Below are 10,778 nucleotides of genomic sequence, written 5' to 3'. Positions count from 1 at the left end.
TTTCACGCTAGGGCTAAGGAGAAAGGAGAAGAGAAATGAAGAAGGAGAAAAGGGTAAATTCATCAAGATCGATCAAGGAACTTAGTGTTTTGCCAAGGATTTACTTCTATCAGGTATGTGAGGCTCTCATAACATTGGGATCATTCTCCCACGTGCGAAGCATATTTATTTCAGTTTGGATTAGTCCTAAAAGCATTTGAATATTGATGATCTTGATACCTATTCTTGAGTTCATTTATTGTTCTTGAATTTGACTGAGTTGGGAAGTTTTTGAGTTCGTTACGTCACATTTTATGGTCATTTTGAGTTAGGTTTTTAGGTACATTGTTGGGTATCTGTATCTAAAAGTGATTTAAGAAAAAGAATCGAGTTTGGGTGGATTGGAGAAGAAAAACGAAGAAGAAATTTCGATGGGCGAAATCTGAACATGGGAGCGCGTCGCGCAACCTGTTCCCAGAATTGAAATTTCAGCTTCGCGTCGCGTCGCTGACACGAGGTGTTCTGCCTCAAAAGACGTTTTTGGAACCAAAATTTAACTATGTCTCCGCGTCGCGGATCCACATTCAAATATTGATTTTTGGTCTTTTCTCATGTTTAACTATCTAGAATCAATCCTAAACATCATGAGATCTTTCCAGTCATAAATCTTAATCCTTGAATCCATAATTCAATTCAAGGATCAATTAAGAGTCAAGTCAAGAGTAGTTAAGGTCAAAGTCAAGAGAAGTCAGTAGTCAAGTTAAGATAAGTTTTTAAAGTTTACAAAAGTCTTTCACAAATGTTTTAACTTTGTTTTAAGACTTAAATTTGAGTTCAGTAAAGAGTAAAGTTTAAGTTCTTTTCTTCAAAGAAGTATATGGGGACTATGTATTCCCAAAGAGATTTAAAAATGTTTTCACATTTTAAATAAGAGCGGAAACTGAAATTGCCAAAGAGCCTTCGGGCTAGCTTTTAGTAAAGAGTAATAGCTTTCTAAATAAAGCAAGCAGGGAAACTGAGATTTCCAAGATAGCCTTTGAGCTAAGTTTTTGAGCACTAATCTCAAATCACAGAATAAGTGTGTTTTTAAAACATAAAGAGCTAATATATTTTGGGAGTAGTATTGAGCACCGATATAGGGGAGAGTTCAGACAACTCACAGTCCCCATAAACCATGTAGCCACCATGGGTAGAAAAGGGTCATACTTTTTAGATGAACCTTTTTCACAATAGACTAGTGGATTCACTTAGTAGTTCAGGTCCTATACCTTTGGCCGGGTATAGGATGCGCTGGCAGCGTGAGGTAGATCAATGTATCATCACTATAGCTCTTATGTGATGGTTGTCGGTTAGAGAAACTCCCAGAGCAGTTATTGTATTTTTATATACATCAGTTATTGTCTTTTTACATAAATTTCAGAGTTATGTTGTATCCTTGTATATACACAGAGTTGACATCATGTGTTTAAACAATTTTTCTTTATATTGCACTTGTTTTAAACTGCTTTATATTGAAATGAGTTCAGTTAAGTATTCATGAGTTGAGAAGAGCTAAGGTAAGTGTTTCTTTCATATTCCTTTTTCAAGCCTATGTTGTTTTAGCATTCCAACTCACACACTCGTACATTCAATGTACTAATGATAGTTGGACTGCATCGTGTTATGATGCAGACACAGGTAACTAGGATCGGCATTCCGGCGCATTGTTGATCCAGTGAGCAGTTCAGAGTCTGTTGGTGAGCCTCCTTGCATTCCGAAGGATCCATTTCATTGTTTCCTAGTTTAGTTCATTAGGATGTTGTGGGGTTTGTCTCAACATCCATCTCAGTTGTTATTAGAGGCTTCATAGACAATCAGATGTTAGTTCTTTAGTCTTTTCATTGTCATTATTCCATGTTGAGACTTGAGTTTGCCTTAATGGTCAGTTGAATGTTCCTTTATAACATTCCAATTTATTATATGAACTTATCTTGGTTGAGTTTAAGTCTTTCGCTGAGTTAAGTAAGCCAGGCCAAGGGTTCTCTTAGGCCAGCAATGGTCTTCGAGTGCCAGTCCCGCCCAGGGTGTAGGCTCGGAGCGTGACACGTTCCATATATTATTTTCCTATGATTTTCTATTCATTTTAATTTGAGAAAACTTTATGCTTGACATTTTTTATGAGTTGTGACTTTTTCGACAGGTTGTGATTTTTTCAAAGGGTTATGACTTTTCTGAAGGATTGTGCCTTTTCCGATGAGTTGTGACTTTTGCAAAAGGTTGTGATTTTTACGATGAGCAGTGACTTTTACGAAAGGTTGTATCTCTTCTCATAAGGAACAATTAGAACCTATTAATAATACTATTTGTTAGAAATAAATAGAGGGTTTCCTCTCACTTTTAAACTACAATTTTTTAAAATTTTCTACTCTTCTTCTTCTTCTTAAAAAAACCAAGGGTTATTTGTAACAGTTGATTAAGTTAAAAATTTAACGAAATTCGAGGTACTAGATAAGAAAGAGTTGGTGAACAAATTGTAGCAAATCATTCATAAATTTACCTCGTATATTTTCTTACAATTTCCATGAGTTAACAATGACGAAATGTTGTGGGAAAGACAATAATAATAAACAAATATAAATAAAGTCACATGATTTGGGTAAGATATTTCTTCTTTCGTTTTTTTTTTTTTACCCTCAAATGAAGCAGTTTCTTTCTGATTTTGCTAAAACACACATCAACGTAGTCCATTGAATCATTAGTTTTGATGTTAAATCCACTATTTCAAAAATAGATTTTCACTTTTACTTATAATATGATAATATAGACATGATAATAATTATTTTCAATACATATGTAAGTAAAAGTGAACGAAGAATGAAAAGTGTTGGTGACAAGAGATTTTAATCAAATAGAACTCTAAAGTGAATATAGCATGAACATATATTTTCGTCTTCCTTCTTCATTGGCTATGTATCGCTCCATATATATTTTTCCTATTATTTTGTGTTCATTTTAATTTCAGAAAATTTTATGTTTGACATTTTTGATGAGTTGTGACTTTTCTGAACGGTTGTGATTTTTTTCAAAGGGTTGTGACTTTTTCGAAGGGTTGTGTCTTTTCCAATAAGTTGTGACTTTTGTAAAAGGTTGTGATTTTTCCGATGAGCAGTGACTTTTACGAAAGGTTGTAACTTTTCTGATAAGGAACATTTAGCAACTATTAATACTACTATTTGTTAGCTATAAATAGAGGGTTTCCTCTCACTTTTAAACTACGATTTTTTAAGTTTTCTACTCTTCTACTTCTTAAAAAAAATCTCAGGGTTATTTGTAACAGTTGATTAAGTTCAAAATTCAATGAAATCATTCATAAATTGACACTCATATTTTTTTCTTACGATTTTCATGAGTTAACAGTGAGGAAATGTTGTGGGAAAGACAATAATAAAAAAAAAAATGAATAAAGTCACATGATTTGGGTAAGATATTTCTTCTTTGGTTTTTTATTTTTTACCCTCAAATGAAGTAGTTTCTTTCTGATTTGGCTAAAACAATAAGCATTAACGTAGTTCATTGAATTATTAGTTTTGATGTTAAATCCACTATTTCAAATATAGATTTTCACTATTACTTATCATATGATAATATAGAAATGATAATATATATATTTTTAATAGATATGTAAGTAAAAATGAACGAAGAAAGTAAAGTGTTGGTTACAAGAGATTTTAATCAAATAGAACTCTATTGTGAATATAGCATGAAACTATATTTCCGTCTTCCTTCTTCATTGGCTATGTATCTTTCCATATACTTTTTCCTATTATTTTGTGTTCATTTAATTTGAGAAAATTTTAGGTCACATGATGCACTCCTTGTTAGCTATATAAAAATAGATTAAAAAAAAAATAGTGATTGATCATAAAATAATCTTGATTCAAATTAAAGATTCTATAAACAATACTTTAAATTTTATTCATCTATTAATTTTTACTATTGAAAAAGTTTAATATTTTATATCACAATACGACTTCTATAAGATACTAGATACTTTCACTAATAGACAACAACTATATGGTATGTATGCGGCAGGAAAAAGGAGAAGACTATAATTCTATAAAGATAGGGTAGAAATTTAAAGAAATGAAATATTTTTCACCAAAGGTGATGTTGTTCATAGATTAAAATTAAATTATGCTACTTAAATATATATATGTGTATCTAAAAGATAGAAATTGTCAAGCTAAATATTTGACATACACTCAAACCTCAATTTAACCATCATTCGTTATAACAATAAATTACCTTTTTTTGTAGAATTACCTCTCTATGATAGTCATACTCAAATATTAATTGGTAAAAGATAGATTACGTATAAAGATAAAATATTGAAATATTTATGATATCCGTATTAGTTTCATGCACATACTTAATTTGAAATATGAATATTTAAGAGAAAAAAATTATACTTAAATGGTGTCCATCATTTATGTTCATAACCTCAAGAGGAAAGAGTTGGTGACATTTTTTGTATTGATATTTTTTTTTTAAAGTTTTGTTGGTTAGATTTGTTTACAAAATTGAGTTATGTAAATAATACTACTACTAAATAAATGTCACTTTCTCCCCATATTTGAACTTCGAATGTATTTTGAAATGTTTCAAAAATATCTGGTCATTTTGATCTCAAAATACAAGTAACTCTATAACAATTTGTATTAATCATTTTAAAGTACTTGTCCTATGTTTTTTAAGTTATAATTATTTACTAAAAATAATTAATTTAGTAATATTAATCTATTTTACAACATCGTATACTATAGATACTATACACACGTGCAACGCACGTGCCGCGAAACTAGTAAAATAGATAAATGAATGGATAGATAGATAAATGGACAGACAAACAGACATATAGCTAGCTAGCTACCTAGATAGATAGATAGATAGATAGATAGATAGCTATATAGATAGATAGATAGATAGGCAGGCAAAAAGGCAGCCAGGCAGGAAGACAAATAGAACGACGGACAGATAGAACTCTTTCTCTTTTTCCCTTCTATTTATTAAAAACAAAAGAACTCTTAATTTATTCTCTTTTTCCCTTCTATTTATTAAAAATAAATTATTATTTCGAAAATCACGTCACTCATTCCCGCAAGTTATAAATTATCCATGAAAAAGGTTGTAGGCAGGGCTAAGCTATAAAAAACAAGTAAAATTTACAAAATGACTAGAAGGATTGTTACATTAAAGAAAGAAGATCTTCTACTCAACTTTCAATTCATTAGCAAAAAATAATAAAAGTTAAGAAAGAAAATTATAAATAAAAGAAAAATAAAAAAACTCAAAAATGAAAAATAGAAGAAAAAATGGTGAAAGACAATTGAACATGGAGGTTGTTTAAAAACATTTGAGGTATAGAGAGACAAAATTATATTTGTTCTATACATGAAGAAAAAAAAAGAAAATACATCAAATCACCTTTGAACTTGACAACAAAATTTACCTTAGACTTTAATTACACATGCATTTAGATACCCCTTAACAACTGAAATGAATATAATACCACTCGAACCTGCCACATCATAGACATGTAAGCGCCACAACATAGCCATGTCACCACCACGTCATTACTTTTATTTATTTCTTTTTGTTTATTCACCATTTTTTTCTTTAACACTTTTTAAAATTAAGTTACACTAATTAATTAATTAAAAATACATTTTATAAAATCAAAGACCCATTTTTATTTCCCCTCCCCCTCACTTTTTTGTTCTTCATCATTTCTATCCCTTCACTGCTCTTTTTTCTGCCTCTTCACATTTAAAAAAAAATAGCTTTAGAGAAGAACCATTACAATATAACATTATCTTCTTTGAATTCCTCCCATCCCCTCCCCTCCCTTTCCCCTCTTTGGATCTGCCTTGTGAGAATTAAAACGGATCACTCAAAAAAAAAAAATTAAAAATGAAATAACTTTAGAGAAGAACTACTACAATACCATATTTTCTTCTTCGAATCCCTCCCCTCTCCCCCACCTCGAATTTGTCTTGTGGAAATTTTTTAAAAATAAAAACGGGTCACTCAAAATTTATGTAAATTGTTATCTTTGTGAAATTGACGTCAATAAAAGATATTGGTGTTGAATTTTATGGATTACTAAAGGATTGGTGAAATTGAAGTAGTGAACAAAGTTGAAGATGAAGGAAGTGGTGATGCTTCAATGGAGAAGAAGCTATATTGGGGAAGACAACAAAATAAAGAAAAAAAATTTAAAATTTTTTGGGCCATCAAAAAAATTCACATATTTTTAAAAAAGTTAATACATCAATAAAATAATAGTTAAAATACTAATTATATATTGACCTATAGAAAATGACATGTGTATGATTTTATAATTTTTTTTTAATATCTTCACGCGCATTTAGGAGAGTGAGTCAACTCACTCTGTCACGTCACCCCTTAGGGTTAATTTAATTAACTTGAAAGTTGTTAAGAGGTATTTAAATGCTTGTTTAGTTAAAATGCTAAAGTAAGTTTTGTTGCCAAGTTCAAAAGAGATACTGAAGAAAAAATACTAGTCTTAAAGACTTTTTCTACGAGAGACAAAAAACCAAGATGACACACTTTGAGGGACATCTAGTATAATTTCGTATCTATTCAAGATTTCATCACTAATATATGTACAATAAGTTATTGTACATCATCACTAGGGCCTGACATATTTCGGTTCAAATAGAAAAAATCGATCGAACTAAATTTTTTTAAATTTCGATTTCAATTTGATCGGTCGGTTTCAATTTAAAATATTGAAATTTTAGTTTTTTCAGTTTGATTTTCGAGTTTTTAATAATTTAATTCGATTAAACCAAAAAATTGAAATGTAATTTACTCACATGAACTCATGCCTTGAGCCCTGGACGCCTACATCCCATTCCCCAAATGGCTACTGCCCACAACCCATTAAAATTAACCCAATTTAAAATTAATCCAAAATTAAAATTGAAATCCCTAAGTCCTAACCATTAACCTCTCCACAATCCGCTCATCTCTGTTATCCATCGTTGTTATCATGACTTATGCACACCATAGGTCGTCGCCATCGCTGTCGCTGTCGTCATGACTCGCACAAACCACTTGCCGACCACTCTCGTCTCTCACATTAGAGACAGAGACCTTGCATGCTTATTTGGAAATGTTTTAGCTGAACATGAGCGTATAACATCTAAATCTAAATATGTATAACAAGTAATGAGGTCCTAAATTTTTAAAAATCATCTAATTATTGTGTACGTTCTATCAGACCTTATTTGAAATTTTACAAGGAGGTGAATTTGTTCATAACAACATATTTAATGTAATCTCATAAATTGAAAAAAAAATATATTAAACCAAACCAAAATTGTGAAAATCGAGCCAAATAGAACTTATTTCAATTCAGTTTTGATTTACATTTTCACCAAATTGAAAATCAGAAAATCGAACCGAATATCATAAACCGATCCGACCGATCGCCCAACCCTAATCATAACTATATTATTACTATTTATTTATTTTGGTGCATGTGTTAAAATTTATGTCGAAAAAAATAAACAAATATTGAGTATATTATTTATTTATTAGTTCCATTTAGCAGGATTTAAGTTTTATTTGTTTTTTCAAACTCACAAGAAGCGAAGATGAGCAGAAGTGTAACGGCTCATCAGGCATGCTTTTGAAATATTTCCTTTTGCCTCCGTGCTTCCATCTCTTTGGATCATCTGTTACTCTCAGTAGCATCAAGAAGATTAGCAATGGAGGTTTTGGGTGTCGTTTTCCTTTTCAAGAAGATTTGCAATGGAGGTTTTGGGTGTGGTTTTCCTTTTCAAGAAGATAAGCAATGGAGGTTTTGGGTGTCGTTTTCCTTTTCAAAAAGATTAGCAATGGAGGTTTTGGGTGTCGTTTTCCTTTTCAAAAAGATTAGCAATGGAGGTTTTGGGTGTCGTTTTCCTTTTCAAAAAGATTAGCAATGGAGGTTTTGGGTGTCGTTTTCCTTTCAAGAAGACTAGCAATGGAGATTAACAATTCAGGTTTCACAATTTCCCCTTTTCGTTCTTGAATTGAGGGGTTATACATTTAAAGTTTTGCTTTGTTCTTTGTTTTATTTCATTCTTACGATCAGCAGATGCTTTTTACCTTCACCCATTTTCCCTTTTCCTCTAATCCAAAATCTCGATTTTCTTGTTCTTTTGGGTGTCGTTTCCTAAGCCAGATGTTCTTTTTTCCAACCTTAATTCAACTCGTCTGGAATCGCCATTCTTATGATAGTTAATGATTGCTTATGACTTCAGATTCAATGTGTAGCTGGGTCTGATCTTGAATTGTGTTTCTGTGTTAAATCTTGAATCTTAAATTGTGTTCTTGGTTGAATCTTTAATTGTACAAAACTGAATTTCGTGATGCTGTAAATTGAAATCATTTTAGAGTAATTCCTTTTCTCGGCAGGTTGAGCTCACAGAGAAAAGAGGAGAGAAAAATTCAGATCCAATTGCAACTTTCACACACGATATAGTAAGTCTGTTTCTCTTCCAGTGAAAATCTTTGTGATTGTTGCGAGCACTTACAGTTTCTGGCATGATATCGTTATTGTAGCATTCTGAAGTTCTCATTTTGACATCTTGTTAGCCGTATATTGGGAATTTAATTCTGATCCATGTTTATATAACTTTTCCTTCATTTTGGACTCTTGTATTGAATTATATGTTAATCTTTGAGTACCTACAAAACAGAAAACTTGATTAGCAAAAAAAATCCGCCCCAAGGTACTAAAAGAGAAGTGTTGTGACATGATGGACTTGCCTTAATCTCATAGTTAACAGTAGCCTTACTGAGATGTTGTGCTGTCAGGCTCTCTGTCTTAGTCAATGCATTCTTTCTCTCAACTTCTTGTTGTAATACAGCCTCCCGTGTTGCTACAGCTTTCCGGGCTTTGATCTTAGCCATTTTTGCCTGCTGAGACCACCCAGCCTTCTTGGTTGCCAGAACAGAATTCGCCTCAGCCACCTCAGCTTCTCTCTGATTTTCATATATCTTAACATCAGTCTTCACTTTAACCTCCTCTTTCTTTCCATCACCATCCCATTGGGTGGATATGATCTTTGTCTCAGCGTCAATCTTGGCAGCATTTTGACGTGTGAGACCTTCTCACTCCTTAGCTCCAATCTCACCCTTCATTTTGGCCTCAGAAACATCAATTTTTGCTTGGTTTGCAGCTTCCATTTGAGTTTTCTGCCCCAAGTAAGAAAAACATTCGTGCCCTCGACCAGTTGCTTAATGTTAGCATTGTAAATCAGCAAGCCAAATTGGTTGAGCTCAAGCTGAACCTTGTCAAATACCTCCTTCTTGAAATCTTTTGTGCCTTTAAAGATTTCCTCCATGGTCATGGAAGCAGCCAAGACACGAGTCTCTCCCTCAATGACACCTTGAACAAGGTCCTTCACATCGTGTGAATCACGTGCATGGTGGGATAGAAGTTTAGCATATTTGATAAGTCTCTCACGGTCATCCACACATGGACCTATAGTGAAAACAGCAGGGAGAAGGAAGGGCAGCTTCTCAGCACTCATAGCATTGACTTTAAAAGTATAGTTCACAAGAGTAACATCAATGACCCGACATTTCTGCAATGGCCATACTAGTGCCTTTTTTATGATCTTCAGTTCATTAATACCAATCCCAGTGATCACCAAAAATTCAGATGCCCTTGCTACGCGGTACATCCTGTTTGCAGTTCCTTGATCTTCCTAACATGACAAGAAGAGGTTGTCAAGACCCACAGGCCACAAAAGAACACACCGACAAGTAGAAACTTACATTTTACTCAAACTTAACAGTGTAAAAACCATCAGTGTTAAATCTTGAATCTTAAATTGTGTTCTTGGTTGAATCTTTAATTGTACAAAACTGAATTTCGTGACGCTGTAAATTGAAATCATTTCAGATTAATTCCCTTTTTCGGCAGGTTGAGCTCACAGAGAACTAATACCACTGTCAAAGAGGAGAGAAAAATTCAGATCCAATTGCAACTTTCACACACGATCTAGTAAGTCTGTTTCTCTTCCAGTGAAATCTTTGTGATTGTTGCGAGCTCTTACAGTTTCTGGCATAATATTGTTATTGTAGCATTCTGAAGTTCTCATTTAGACATCTTGTTAGCCGTATATTAGGAATTTGATTCCGATCCATGTTTATTATAGCTTTTCCTTCATTTTGGACTTCTTGTATTGAATTATATGTTAATCTTTGAGTACATACCTCCTCCTCTTCCAAATTTGCCACATTATAAAAGTAGGGACAGCATTAAAAAGTGGTCTGAGTTTGACAGAACATGTAGCATTCCGCCATTTAAACATGGTATCTTTCGGATGTGGGAAAGGGCCTCGCAAACCTGCTGCTGCTGCAAAAGTTTTCCACAAAGTGGTAGCTACTTGACAAGTAATAAAAAGATGCTCGTAGGATTCTTTGGCTAATGTTTCACAACACCTTACATCATCTACCAGGGCTATTCGTATTGGAAATTCCCCAATTGGGAGCTTCTTTTTCCATAACCTCCATATGAAAAAAGAGACTTTAAAAGGAATTCCTTTTTCCCAAATGAACTTGAATTCTTCCTGTTACTTGCATTTCTCAAAATCTCCCAAGCACTATTAACATTGAATTTTCCTGAGTTATGTGCCATCCACCATAGCTTGTCCCACTCATTTGTATCCTCGCCACATCCAACTTTCTCAACAATGTGATTACACACCTGATGTGCTATTTGTTTTGTGCTAGATCTT

General features: G+C 32.9%; 1 pseudogene; it reads right to left on the bottom strand.

Moving 5' to 3' along the window:
- Positions 1-8,703: 8,703 nt before the first annotated feature.
- On the bottom strand, positions 8,704-9,737 carry LOC125835185 (flotillin-like protein 1; annotated as a pseudogene).
- Positions 9,738-10,778: the final 1,041 nt, after the last annotated feature.

Source organism: Solanum verrucosum, unplaced genomic scaffold, assembly GCF_900185275.1.
Source record: "Solanum verrucosum unplaced genomic scaffold, falcon-dt-bn FXZP01000442.1, whole genome shotgun sequence".
Taxonomy (NCBI): Eukaryota; Viridiplantae; Streptophyta; class Magnoliopsida; order Solanales; family Solanaceae; genus Solanum; species Solanum verrucosum.
The sequence above is the reverse complement of the archived record's forward strand: the minus strand, read 5'-3'. Positions and strand labels throughout refer to the sequence as shown.